This window comes from Vulpes lagopus, chromosome 6 (genome assembly GCF_018345385.1).
Source record: "Vulpes lagopus strain Blue_001 chromosome 6, ASM1834538v1, whole genome shotgun sequence".
In the NCBI taxonomy this organism is placed as follows: Eukaryota; Metazoa; Chordata; class Mammalia; order Carnivora; family Canidae; genus Vulpes; species Vulpes lagopus.
The window spans coordinates 89,697,668-89,711,953 of NC_054829.1; the positions used below are offsets into that span (position 1 = coordinate 89,697,668).

Consider the following 14,286-nt stretch of genomic DNA (forward strand, 5'->3'; position numbering starts at 1 on the left):
GACTGAATATATTATTTACACATTTAAAGCATTAGTTTTTCAATGGTTAATCACAAAATACAAGTTCCTAACTTGGAGTTATTGTAAGGGTCACATAAAACAATGTATCCAGAATGCCTGACATACAATTAAAATAAATGTTAACTGCTTCTTTTAGTAATAATTCTCCTTTCCTTTAAATGTTTTCTTATTCCGTTGGTTTAATATCTTGGGGGGGAGAAAAGGAAGACAGTCTACTGTCTCATGGTTGAATACGTTTATTAGACTATTTTCATATAGTTTTCTATAAAATATAAGCATCATTTTTTGCCTAATAACAATATAACTCATATTATCTTAAACACTGTGCTGCTTAAAGTAGTAACTTTAGGAAGTTACTACTGTAGGAAGTAGAAAATTTAGGTCTAACTAAAGTTAATTTGTTGAATCTGTATTTTACAGGCCACTGGCAATTGGAAGACTATGATAGGGAGAAGATGTATATTGTATCTCTGTATTCATAAGTTCCTGAATAGAAAGAAACACAATTCAAGCATTTGAAAAATACATTGGAGAAGATTAGTTTGAAAGTAGGATGTGCATGAGTGAATGGATATATGTATCTCATGTTGGATGATTGTAAGCCTTGCTGTAAAAATATCTAAGAAGCAAAGTTTATTGTAATCAAATTCTCCATTAAAGGCCAGTATATTATTAGAAATACATTATTGTAGAAAAATAAATGAAACCAACACTAAACAAATTAAAAAACAAACCTATCATTTTATTTCCAAAACCAACACCCCAGAGATTGTACTTTGTTTCTGATATTCGGTCTTACATTTGGGGAGGGAACACTCTTCCTGAAAGGAAACCAGTGAACTTCATGTGGGTTACCACATATAAGCTAGAGGGAGCTCTGCATTCCTCAAGATTCCTACTCTTCGGTATAAGATTAGAAGTTCTTGGTTGACTTTTGAAAACTCTTAAACCACAGTGCCTTAAATTTACAATTATGTATTTTTAAATCAGATGCATTATACCTGGTTAAAGCTATTTCAGACAGTAGTTGAGCATTTTCTTAGAAGACTTGGGACAAAATTTGTAATTCAGTTCTACTACCAGCAACTCAGAAATGCTATTATCTCTTTCCTCTAGCATTGTAGTAGCTTCCTGTCATCCTCACTTCCTCTCTTACAATTTTATCCTCTCTTTATTTCCTCATTCTTCCAGCTTTATGCAAATATCCTTACTAAATTTTATATCCCTACTAAAAACCCTTGCCCTTGAAATAAAGTCTGAAAACCTTCATTCCCCTTGTTCTTAATATAAAGTATAAGAAGCACACATGATTTGGCTGATTGGACAGCATTATCGAGTGCCATTCTGTCCCTTTGTATTTCATACTCATCTATACTAGGTATCTTTTATGTCCTTGAACTTTCTGTGTTTCCTTTTATCCTAGTCAAGGTATGCTTTATTTTTCTTTTCCCATAACAAAATTATAATCATCCTTCAGATCTCATCTTAAACATTACTTAATCAGAAAAGACTGAAGTGGGTTTCTCTAGAACCTAGTAGTTCTTTTCCATAACATTATCATACTTTATAATTCTGTTCCTTGCACTAAAGGGCATGGGCATTCTTTTTCCATCTTGTTGGCTGCTGTATTCTCAGATCCTTGTCAAATGGTTAGCATTTAATAGTCTCTTATTTCTAAATACCCTACTGAATAAAAGATATTTAGAGTAATGAGTTATGGGATCCCTGGGTGGTTCAGCGGTTTGGCTCTGCCTTCAGCCTGGGGCACGATCCTGGAGTTCATGATTGAGTCCCACACCAGGCTCCCTGCATGGAGCCTGCTTCTCCCTCTGCCTGTCTCTGCCCTCCCCCCCCCCTCATGAATAGATAGATAAAATCTTTAAAAAATAAAAAAATAAATAAATTAATGAGTTATAAGAATGCAAACTGATGCCAGACTCTTCCTATAGGCTAGGCATATAGCCTGACAATGTCAAATTCTTACCTCATTGATTTTCTCCCCATGCAGACAGTCTTCCTTGGTATAGAACCTACCAGCTTTAAAAAAAAAAAAAAAAAAAAAAGCAGCCTGATACTCCCCTGAAGCCCTGGCTTGGTTGTGTGGCCAGAGGGAACATTATGCCTTTGATTAAAATAATACTTGTGAGGGAAAAATATGCTTCCCACTATTAAATCCAGCTGACTGAGAGCACATTTTTTGGATTTGTATTGCCCTGCCTACAACTGCAAAGGGTCAAACCCAAGAACTAGTGCCTACCCTTTGAGAATGAATGAAACTAACATAGAGAGTATCATGGTCTTTGATTATGTTACTATGCTGCTGAATTAACTGAGCCTGGAATCACCTGTCCCTGGTTATCTTATTTATGAGATAATACATATCTTTTCTGTTTAAGCTACTTTTAAAAGGCTCTCTTTTATTACTCTTAAAAGCACCCTAATTGATAAAGATGCCCTCAGGACTTGACTTCCCCTGAGTCCCTCTTACTTAGTTAATCATTGTCTCCTGTTGGGATTGGGAAGTCTATGTTGTCTACTACTCAGGGAGGACAAGCCTCTCTAATCTTTGTTTTTTTCCAAAAAGGCATGGGTCAGGAATCCCAAAAAGGAAGGCCAAACCTCACTATCCTTTTGTGATTCCCATCTAAATGATCTCTGAGAATATTTCAGGTTCATTAATGATTCTCAAAATAAGCAAAATCCTGAGATAGTAGAAGTACAAATATAGTCATTTGTTTTTATTGTACTTGGAGGCTACATGCTCTAGGGAAATCTGAAAACTTTACATGACTAATGCCAAACGGATACCAGGAGTTAAGGAGGCCCATATTATCCACCAGGACTTTATTTATTCAAAAGTTGAAAATGGGAGCCCATGGAGGAAGGACTTTTTCCATCCACTTAGCTCCCATCTGAAAGGACAAGTGTCAAAAGACAGTAGGCTTCTACAAGTTGATATTCATTCAAATGATTCTCCTAGAGTAGTATTGAACTTCTGGAGCTCTGGAAGCAAGACTAATGATCAGGAAGTTTCCTTGCACAGAATTACTCACTTTTTACTTTGTTAACATACCTTAAAAAATAACCTAAATCCACTGATTTCTAAATATGTGTGATCTTCAAGAAATCTTGAACTCTTGGAATCTAGAACAGAGTATTTTTTTAAAAATATTTTATTTATTTATTCATGAGAGACACAGAGAGAGGCAGAGACACAGGCAGAGGGAGAAAGCAGGCTCCATGCAAGGAGCCCAATGTGGGACTTGTTCCCGGGCTGGGATTATGCTCTGAGCCAAAGGGAGAGCTCTGCTGCTGAGCCACCCAGGCGTCCTGGGAGAATATTTCTTATAACACTGTTTATTATCTGTAGAACCAGATATTGACCTCAACTCAGAAATCAGTCATTCAGCAAACATGCAGTCTCTAAACCTCCTTTGTAAATGTATGTGTGACTGTGGAATCTTGGCTACCAGGGTTTCTCTGAGTTACTCTGGTCTCCTTTAAAATCCTAGTAATACCACCTAATTCATAAGTCTTCTGTAAAATCACATCTAATGAAATGATGGAGATATTGCCCATGAAACTAAGTAGGCAGTCTTCCCTTACTTTAGCAGAAGTTAAATTTGGAAGATTTTTTCTGTAAAATATGGAATATTAAAATTAGGGGAGGCTGGGTGGCTCAGTCAGTTATCATCTGCCTCCAGCTCAAGTCATGATCTCAGGATCCTGGGATCAAGCCCCACATCCAGCTCTCTGCTCAGTGGGGAGTCTGCTTCTCTCTCTCACTCTCCCTCTGTCCTTTCTCTCTCGTCTCCAATAAATAAGTAAAATCTTTTTAAAAATAAAATAAAATTAGTTAAACTGTTTGATTTCCTTATGAGGCTAAAAACAAGAGGTTTTGCAGAATTTTTTCTGTTCTCATTAAAAAAATATCTTTACATGTATTGGGCAATCTTGGCTTTAGCCAAGACTAAAAATGACTGCACTTTTCTCAGTTTTCTATACTATTGTCTGTAAGTATGAAATCATGAGTTTTGTTATTGAAATATTTGACAGTGTTTTGTTTTAGCTCTTTTGATAACTTTTATGTTTGCCTTGAGCAAGCCACTTATTTTTTCTATTTCTATTTTCTATTTCAATTTACTTATGAAGCATAGAGTAATGATTGTGATGTACCTTACAGAAAACTTAAAATCATATTGAAGAGAATGGTGAAAACCAAAACAATGTGTTAAATGCCGGATATGGCAACAAAAATAAGAGAAAGAACATTTCTATTATAAAGCATTCTCCTTGATGGCTTTAACGCTGCGAACGGCAGTAAAATTATTTCCTGATAAATACTTTCTTGATCATATGGCATGAATTGTCCAGGAATATATATATATATATATATATATATATATATATATATATACTCTCCAGAGTACTGATTATATAGCACATTTCCTGTCCTGCCTTCATTAAATTGGTAATTAGAGTACCACCAGGAGACAGCTACTTGCATCATTAATGGAATACATTTGTGGGCAAAATATCTTTTCTTAAAGAATTTCTGGACTAATCTAAGGGAAAAAAATCAATTTTAACTTCAAGTTTCAGCCTAATTTTTTTCTACTAAAGCATTAACAGTGCATAGGATAGTAGATAATTTGCCCATCTATCCATTCATTTCATTGATATTTACTGAACTCTTCCTCTGTGAAAGCTACTGGACTAGATGATTTGTGATGTGCAAAGATAAAATATGGTTTCTAGCCTCAAAGAGATTATATGTAATAAGGAAATAAATATACATAAATGACTCAATTAAGGTTCTCTCCTTTAGTGTTGAAACAAAGGCAAGGAGAGCAATTCTGAGACATTTAAAGGATTCTAACCAGGTAGAAAGGTCTGAATTAGGCAGTGGTTATGGGAATTGAAGAAAGGGAATGAGTTAAAGGAATTTTCAAGTCAGAAAAGGGATCATTTGTTAGTTGGTTTTAGAAAGTAAGAAGATAAATCACCGATAGGGACTTGTGGTTTCAGTTACAACAGATAAGGAGCTTGGAAGGCATCACTTCTCTTTTTTGCAACAACAACACAAGCTGAACAAACTGAAAATCAACAACTTTTCTTGGACTTAGCAAAGAAATAAGGCCACTGAACAAATTAACACCACAAATATAGAGAATCACTACCAAAATCAATTTACATGGAACAGAGGCCACTAAAGCTCTACACAGGTAGGAACACTTAAATGGTAATTTTGATGAATTACTGGAAGCTATGTGTAGACTAGCTTGACAATATGAAACTCCTGGGGGCCACATTTTTAAGAGAGAGCACACCCCTGAATGTCTCTTACCTTTCAAATTCCCACTGGGTTCTCATGGTGAAGAACCAATATAAACTCCTGTTGTGTTTTGGCAGAGAGGCAGATAAAGAACTCTTTGAAATATGCCCAGTACATTTTCCATAACAAAGGCCTGCTCTCTAAACAAAAAACTTTATACACCTAGGAGAGGGAAGGGCACTTAACCAATTCTAGCTCTCTCTATCCTTCTTCCTGTCTTGCCTGAGAAGGGAGAATAAAGTTAAGAAAGCCTTGTGAAGATCACAGTCATCCCAGAGACACAGGCCTGCTAAAAGACTGATATTTAATCATAAGATTATAGAATATACTCCAACTCCTTACAATTACATCAACAATGTTCCAGGGTACACTGGATTATAGCTGAAAGAACACAAGACACAGACTCTATAAGGAGGTCTTAGAGTAGACAGCAGAGGAGACAAAAGAAAGGATAGTTAAGGAATCTGAGGCCTCTGGGACCTACAGCTAGATCAAACATTAAACACAGCCCAACTTTTAGCAAAACTAACAAAAACTCACACTATTTATTTCAGTTATTATTACTCGATACATCACCTCCAGCTTTTTTTTTAATGATTTTATTTATTTATTTATTTATTCATTCATTCATTCATTCATTCATTCATGAGAGACAGAGACAGAGACAGAGAGAGGCAGAGACACAGGCAGAGGGAGAAGCAGGCTCTGTTCAGGGAGCCTGACATGAGACTTAATCCCGGGACTCCAGGATCACAACCTGGGCTGAAGGCAGCACTAAACCACTAAGCCATCTGGGCTGCCCCACCTCCAGCTTTCTAACAAATTACGAGATATGCTGAAAGGCAAGAAAAAAAGATAAGAAAAAGTAAGCAACAGAACTAAATTCATATAAACACAGATTTTAAAATTATCATAGAGGAAATTAAAAATAATTGTAGTTAGTATATTAAGAGCTTTAATGGGGAAAATAAACAACATGCAAGAACAAATGGGCAATGTAAGCAGAGAAATGGAAACTCTAAGAAAATGAATGCTAGAAATTGACATAAATGAAAAACTCCTTTGACTGGCTCATTAGTAAATTAGACACCGCCAAGGAAGCAATTCGTGAGCTTGAAGATAGGTCAAATGAAACACAAATCAAGAAGGGAATAGAAACAAAATAGCAATATCTAAGAACTCTGTGCATAACTGGAATACTAGAAGCTTAACATGTGCATAATTGAAGTACTAGAAGAAGAGAGAATGGAGCAGAAGGGATGTTTAAATTGTGGCCAAAACCTTTTTTCAAAATGAATGAATCTATCAAACCACAGATTCGTGGAACTCAGAGAATTCCAAGCAAGAAGTATAAAAACTCTGCACTTATACCCACCATTTTGAAGCTGCAGACAGCCAAAAATAGAGAGATCTTGAAAAACACCAGAGAAAGAAAATATCTTACCAAGAGAGAAAAAGAGAGAGAATTACAACGGACATCTGACCAGAAACCATGCCAGCAAGATATGGAGTGAAATACTTGTGATAAAAGAAGTCAAGAATGAATCAAGTTTCTTGATCAAGTTATAGGAGAAGTGATGTTATTAATTGATACCAGGATTATAGGAGAAATTATATGTTGCCCTCTGGGATGAAGATTTTAGATGTGAAAGTTTGAGTCAGACACACCTGGAACATAACAAGGGGCAAATCTCCAGAAAGTAGTTAGAAATCTGGCACAAGATTTCAGAAGACTGGGGAGGAGAGAAAGGAGATTGATAATAAATCTGGAACCATTAGTTTGTAGGTAATTGCTAATACAGTAAGTTGTTGAGGTAAAACATTTAAGGGGAAATGGGTGAGGTCTTCAGATAGAAACCTGGAAAGTATGAACTTTTAAAGAACAAAGTGAAATGAAATCTATTAAGGAGTTCGAAAAGTAGCTGAGGAGAAAATGTGCAGAAGTCCAATAAGAGGAAGAGATATTTTTAAAAAGGGATTTTTGTATTGCCAAATCTAAAGCTTAGATCAGGCTGAGGACTAAAAAAAATGTTTTTACTTACCACTGATGAGAGCACTTTTAATTAAGTTACTGCAGTGGAAACCAGTTTTCAGAGGCAAGAAGCTTGGACAATTATTTATTTAAGGCTAACTTGCAAATGAGGGTATGGATTCTATAGTGTAGTTGCTCTTCCAGAAATCTCTTAATCAAAAGAAGAGAAAGTCAGAAAGACAAAGTTTTTGTTTGTTGTTATGTTTGTCTTAGGAAAGTAGAAACTTAATCCAGTTTAAGGACTAAACCAGAACTAATAGAGAAAATATAAGCTAAAAGTTACTACACTTTAGAGGGCTTCTTTCTTCTACCAGTATTGTGAATATTAGTGAATAAATATGTAACCTTTCCCATACTACTCACGATTTTATATAAACCTAATTGAGTAATTCATGGAAAACTTATCCTTTCCTCCGTCATCCTAGGTAATGGAAAGTGTTTGCTATGTAGGGCCAATGCATGGAACACTGATTATAAGAAGCAAAATTATACCTGTTGTCATAAATGCATATGCTTGTTTTATATACTCTAATGATCATCCTTTTTCAACTGATTTTCAATAGCACTGTGTTCCAAAGAGTGAGATTAGAAAAATGAAAAAAAGATGGAATTCCAACTCACACCTGCAATTGAGTCTCATAAACCTCACAAGGTAAACTGGGGGAGGAAAAGACTGTAAATCTTTTAAATACTCCCTAGATGATTTAGGTAAAGTCTTCCTTCACCCATTGTTGAAAACTACCTATCTAGTTTGCTATCCATGTACTTTGCTATTGGCTTCCTTTAAAACATAGCTTTTCTTTTCTTTCTGTTTCTTGCCTTTTTCTTTTCTTTCCGTTCTTTTCTTTTCTTCTTATTATGTTATAATCCTGTGACTTGACTGCCTCTCTTCTTATGACATTAGGCATTGCCCAGCTGGATAAAATTAAAGTAGCAATAGAAGAACAGAAATCATTTAAATCCATAGTTAAAGTGAACAGAAAGGTCTATTATTTTCAAGATAATATAATACCATTAAAGTGCAAATCTCTCAATGTGACAGGTTCAGAATAAAGACTTCATGAATTACAACTACAATTTCTGTGTTCAAGCAAAATAACTTGACAATTATTGACAGAAATAAGGTACCATTCACCTTTAAATATATTGCTTTCTAAATAAATCCCAGTCCGATGCCATTTAAAACTGTATGTTCAAGTTGTATACTTCCATAAGTTGCCATTTATTTTCTTTACAATCTTACCATTTTAATAGATTTACAATAACATCTTTTTGAATAGTTCTTGTATACTTTCTTAAGTTTAATTAACAAAACACTTACTGCTTTCTTCTGTATAAAGAGTACTTCATATCAAAAGGATTCAAAGACACCATTCTTTCCCTGCAGGTGCTTATAATTTATTCTTTTTACTCCATGTTTTTAGTGTCTAGTAAACATTCACAGAGCTTTAATTTTGTGGTGCTGGAGGAGGGTATTTATGTAATTTTTAAAGTTGCCTTTTCTCTATTCATTAAAAATAATTTGGGTGTGGGGGTGCTTTTATGGCTCAGAATAACTGTCTGCCTTGGCTCAGGCTCAGGTCATGATCACAGAGTCTGGGATCCGGTCCCATGGTAGGACTCCCTGCTCAGCAGGGAGTCAGCTTCTTCCTCTCCCTCTGGTTCTCCCCTTTGCTCATGCATTCTCTCTCAAATACATTTTTTTAAAGTCTAAAAAAAATAATAATTTAGCTCTTTACTTAAGTTCTTTTCCTCTTTACCCTCTGATGACGGAGTTCCTTATCAGACACATTCTCAAGAGTTCTTATGATTCAGAATCAGAAGGGAAGTTGGGCTGGAAGAAGGACACGTGGTACCTAAGTAAGTTCTGTAGGACACTTAGGAGAACTGCTGAAGTGTCTTTGGGAAACTGATAGAAGAGAATAGTATAATAATAAAAGTTATTGTTGTGAACTATGTGTTCTAGTAACTATGTTCAAGATATGTGACTGAAGATCTCTCATTGTTTTGGATTTCTTTTTTTGGTCCTGGGATATTTTCACTTGAATAGACTTATTCTGAGGGTATACCATATGTGCCATAGATTCAGCAGGTTACATGATTGCTAAATACTTTTGAATAAATATTTAGATTTAATTTAAAACTAGGTTTAAGTTTAAAGGTATATTTTTCATGTTACCATATAGACTCTGTAATTAGCCTTTCTCAAAGTGGCATATTTTGTTGGATAGATTTACCATCATTTAATAACAATTCTTTAATTACTGCATACTTGTGGTTGCTTTTGATATTTTGACCTTATAATAATGGATATCTATGGTATGGCCACTAATTGTCAATCATCAGAGGTTTTCTATTCTCCTTTCTTTTCTTTTCTCTTCTTTTTTTCTTTCCTTTTCTTTTTCTTTTCAATCTCTTCTTTTTTCTTTCCTTTTCTTTTTCTTTTCAACCAGCAACACTCAGATAGAATGAGGATGGGGTATGAGTATCAGGGCATTTATTTACACCCCCCCATGCCTAAAGGTAACATTATTCTTACTACATTTTTATATTATATGGAAAGGAATTTGAACAGTGATATCTCTGTTAATTTCACATACTGATTAGTGGTCAAAGTAAATTTGACTTTGATGAGACTAACTTGTCTAAAACATTTTGATCATTTTGATCTGTGTCAAGTTACGAAAATGTGGTGGTGCTCCCTAATTGTGTGGTGGTGGCTGCCCTCGAATTCTGCACAAAAGTCCACAACAGTGATTGTGTTCACTTAAATGATTGTGACTGAAGGCAAAACTACTGCTACAGATACAGACTTAAGTAGATATCTACACCCCTTACTTGTTCAAGAATCAAGTAGTGACTAAATAGGCAGATAAGAGTGTTTTATGTTAAGAGCCTGAAGAAATAAATAAAACTATATATATATATGTATATATAGTTTTTTAGATATGCTAATAACCCCTCATTTTATTTAATATTATCCCATGTTAGAAGTAAGAATCAGCATTTGGATAACTTTGAAGGTAAGAGACATGGTAGAGAAAGATCATGGTTTATGTACTCTCTTTTTTCTATCCTTTTCTACTTCTTTCTATTTGCTCATTTATTAATTATTGCAAAATTATATATAAACTCAATTACTTATATATAATCTGAAAGAAGGTGTAGCAATTGAAAACTACATCTACGTGTTGGTTTCCTAAGGATGCTATAATAAAGTACCACCAACCATGTAGCTTAAGCAACAGAAATGTGTTGTCTCAGTTCTGAAAGCTCAATTCTGAGATTAAAGTGTCAGCAAGACTGTGCTCCCTTTGAAGATGCTAGGGAACGATTTGCCCCAGGTCGCTCAGCTAGCTTCTGGTAGCCTCTTGGTTTGTGACAACACACACTCCAATCTTCACATGGTATTTTCCTCATGTACATTTCTCTGTGACCAAATTTCTCCTTTTTATAGGCATCAGTCATATTGAAGTAAGGGCTTACTCTAATATACTCTCATTTTAACCAATTACATCTGCAATGACTCCATTTCCAAACAAGGTCATGTTCTGAGGTTCTAGGGGTTAGTACTTCAGCATATGAATTTTGAGGGAACATATTCAATCCTTAGTAGACTATTACATAATTAAAGTTGTTTAGAAGGAGGATCCTTTATCATTGAAACACTATCAACAGAAGATTATTTCATTTCCTTGTGTTCATGGATACTTCTCTGCCTACTTGAAACTCATACCTCCTCCCATGTAGTGAATCTCATCTCTTAACACTTGAAGGATTTCCTTCCCTTAATTATTTGTTCTTTCCCTGTATTTCTAACTTATCCCTCCTTGTTTGGAAATGGAGTCAACAAAAAATGAGTGGCACTTGCATTTACCCCATACATCTTCCAGACAACTTCGTGTCATCCTTGACCCTTTCCTCTCTCATCTGTGCCTCCCATGCTGCCCATATCTGGTAGAGCCCACCTTCTAAATAGCTTGCAAAACTATTCCCACAGCCCTGTCTTAGTTTAACTACTAGATCATTAAACCAGCCCCCTATCTCTTTGTCTTTTGGTCTTTGTCCCATCTAGCCTGTCTTCCATATCCTACCTACAGTAAACTGTGTAAATTTAAATCTGATCATACTCTTCCATGGATTAAAATTCTTTATTGATACATCAAAGCCTTCTGAATAAAACAACTTATTATTGTGGCACAAATGATTTTCATGATTTGGTTCTGAATTGTGTCTTCTTGCCAGTGTATACCTCTCCATACCATTACACTAAAATATTTGTTCCCTGAGCTCTTACAATGGTTTCCTTTACTTCAGAAATTCTCATCATCCTATATTTGCTTGGAAAATGCTTCCCTTTCTTTATTTACTAATTCTTCTGACCATTGAGATTCTGGTTAGATACTTCTTTCTCAAAAAAACTTTCTCTAATTCTATGACCTTAGTCTCTGTATTTGTATATGTATTTGTATTTGTTTATGCAACTTGATGACTTAAAAAAAAAACACTTATAAGTCTTTTATCAGAGTCTCACAAAGCTGAAATTAAGGTACCATCCAGTTGTCCTCCTTAGGAGCTTCAGAGAGTTTTTCCAGCCCATCCCTTATTTTGGAAGAATTCACTTCCTTGGCACTGAAGATTTGAGGTCCCATTTCCTTGTTCTTCTTATGATATCCCATCTCACACAGCCCTTTCAACCCTCAAAATATCAGTCGTGAGTCAAGTTCTTACCACACTTGGAATATACCTGACTTCTGCCTCATGTGTCTAGATTAGGCCAACCCAGATCATCACCCTATTTTAAGGTCAGCTGTACTGTAGAACATAATATAACCACCGGAGTGATATGTTCATAGATTCTGGAGATGAGGGCAGGACAAATTTGGGATTGCTCTTTTAGACATTCTGCCTATCATACCTAATTGTGGTTGTTTCTTTTATATATATGTGAGTAAATCATTGTGGGAAAAATACATACCATGATCCCCATTTTATGAGGGAAATTGAAACTCTCCAAAAGTAGTGCAGAATGCTAGTGAGATTCGCTGGTTTTCTGTTAATGCAGACTTGGGTTTATTTAGTCGTTGTTTTTTTTAGTTTTTTTGGTGTAAGAAAGTTGTTAAAACATTAAAAAAAATGTAGTTAATACCACCCTCCCGGCAAAAATGTGAATATCCACTGACAATGCATGAAAAACATTTATTATTTCAGAATTTCAATAAATTGTACTTTTATTATCAGTAATTGATTTGTGCAAGGTCACAACATTCAGATGCAATCTTGTCTCTTGAAGGAAAGATAGCAATAGGTAACAAGAAAACATTGCTAGATTTGTAGGGTTTTCTCCTTTATTAGGTAATAGCTTTTAGGATAGTTTAGTGTTTTAATGATAATCTAAAACTTCTGAGCACTTTTCAATTTATAGAATATTTAAGCCAAACATTTTGTTTTATATGGAAGTTAATTATATAGCTAGGCACAGTATTCAGGCATTTGCTACATAAGCAGACATTCAAAAGTATATCTATTTCATAAGTTGAAAAGGCTACTTATTCCAAATTCATGTATATGCCATCTTAAAAGACTCCTGCTTTACAACATACATATAATGAGTATTTGAAGACACCACTATGTATGTCGTTGCTATCCATTAGTGCTCTAAAAAAGAACAAAGCATGACCTTTTTTCATTTCCTTACTGTCTAATACGGGTTTATGTTTTGTAGCTGTGATCTGTAGCATCAGCTAATATTCATTGCTTTTTTGCAGCTTAATTTTGTGACCTCTCAGACTGCCTGAAACCAGTGCTTAAATTGAGTCACATTATCCACGATTCCTTTGTAGCGCGGCGTTGAACTTTTTGCCTTTTTTTTTCTCCCCAGAATTCTACAATTAGTCTTGAATCCCTGAAAAACCACCCTAAAACATTATTTAATCTGTATTCTTCATTATTGTCACAATTCAACACCCTATAAAACAGAAGCTGCATATCTTTTTTTAGGATCGACTAAATTAGGGATATCTTTCCTCTCTAGTTTTTACTCTATTAACATATAAAACTAGAATGCTTTTATTCTCCCTTTACTATGCAAAAGATGCATATGTATTGCCAACCAGTGCCCAATATTATTCATACTGCACTCCTGTCTGTCTGAAGGCAGCATAAATGTCCAGGGCCCAAGAGCTGACCCAACTCCCTTGTCCCAGGGAATGGCAGAAGGTGCCCACTACCTGTGGCCAGACCTTCCAGCACTATTTTTTTATGATATTTAAAAATGTTTTGGATAGAGAGGCAACACGTTGACACTCAGATGAAATGTAGATCTCTCTTACTTAAATCTCCCAGTGAGACACGGCTGCCAAGCAGGGCCATGCGGGAAGTTGCTCTCAGGCTACAGAGTTTACAGCAAACTCCAGCTCTAGGGGTAATTTATGTATGGCAAACTGCATGAGATTAGCTAGATTTCCAAGGTTCCCTAGGGATTGGTTAAATTGAATAATTTCAAGAGCTCTGGGACAGAGAGGAGCTGACCCTAGTTGCCTGGTACCTTTTTTGATAGGGCTGGTACATAATGGCCCTAAAATTTGAGGGCCCAATAAGGGAAGTATTTGGAATGTGGATTTAATTAGTTGTTCAAGAAGGGGATCTAACTGGCTTCTAACCAAGGCCTTAAAACATGTTCAGGATAGCATTTTAAACAAAATGAAAATAAAACAACTGTGTTACATACTTCTGGGTACGGAATGGGATGTGTTCATTGTCTTTGGTTACTTTTCCTTCTCAAAAACTAAACTTGTAGTTATGTTCAAACATAATTCTCTTACTTCATTCAGGATGTTAAAGGATAAAAGGCCCTCTATTTCTTATTTAAAGCATGAAAAGCAAGAGGTGCCTGGCT

The 14,286-nt window shown here is 35.4% G+C and overlaps 1 protein-coding gene across 5 annotated transcripts in view; it reads left to right on the top strand.

Moving 5' to 3' along the window:
- Window positions 1-14,286, top strand: part of CCSER1 (coiled-coil serine rich protein 1) — an 880,050-nt gene that overhangs the window by 633,721 nt on the left and 232,043 nt on the right. The window lies entirely within an intron of this gene.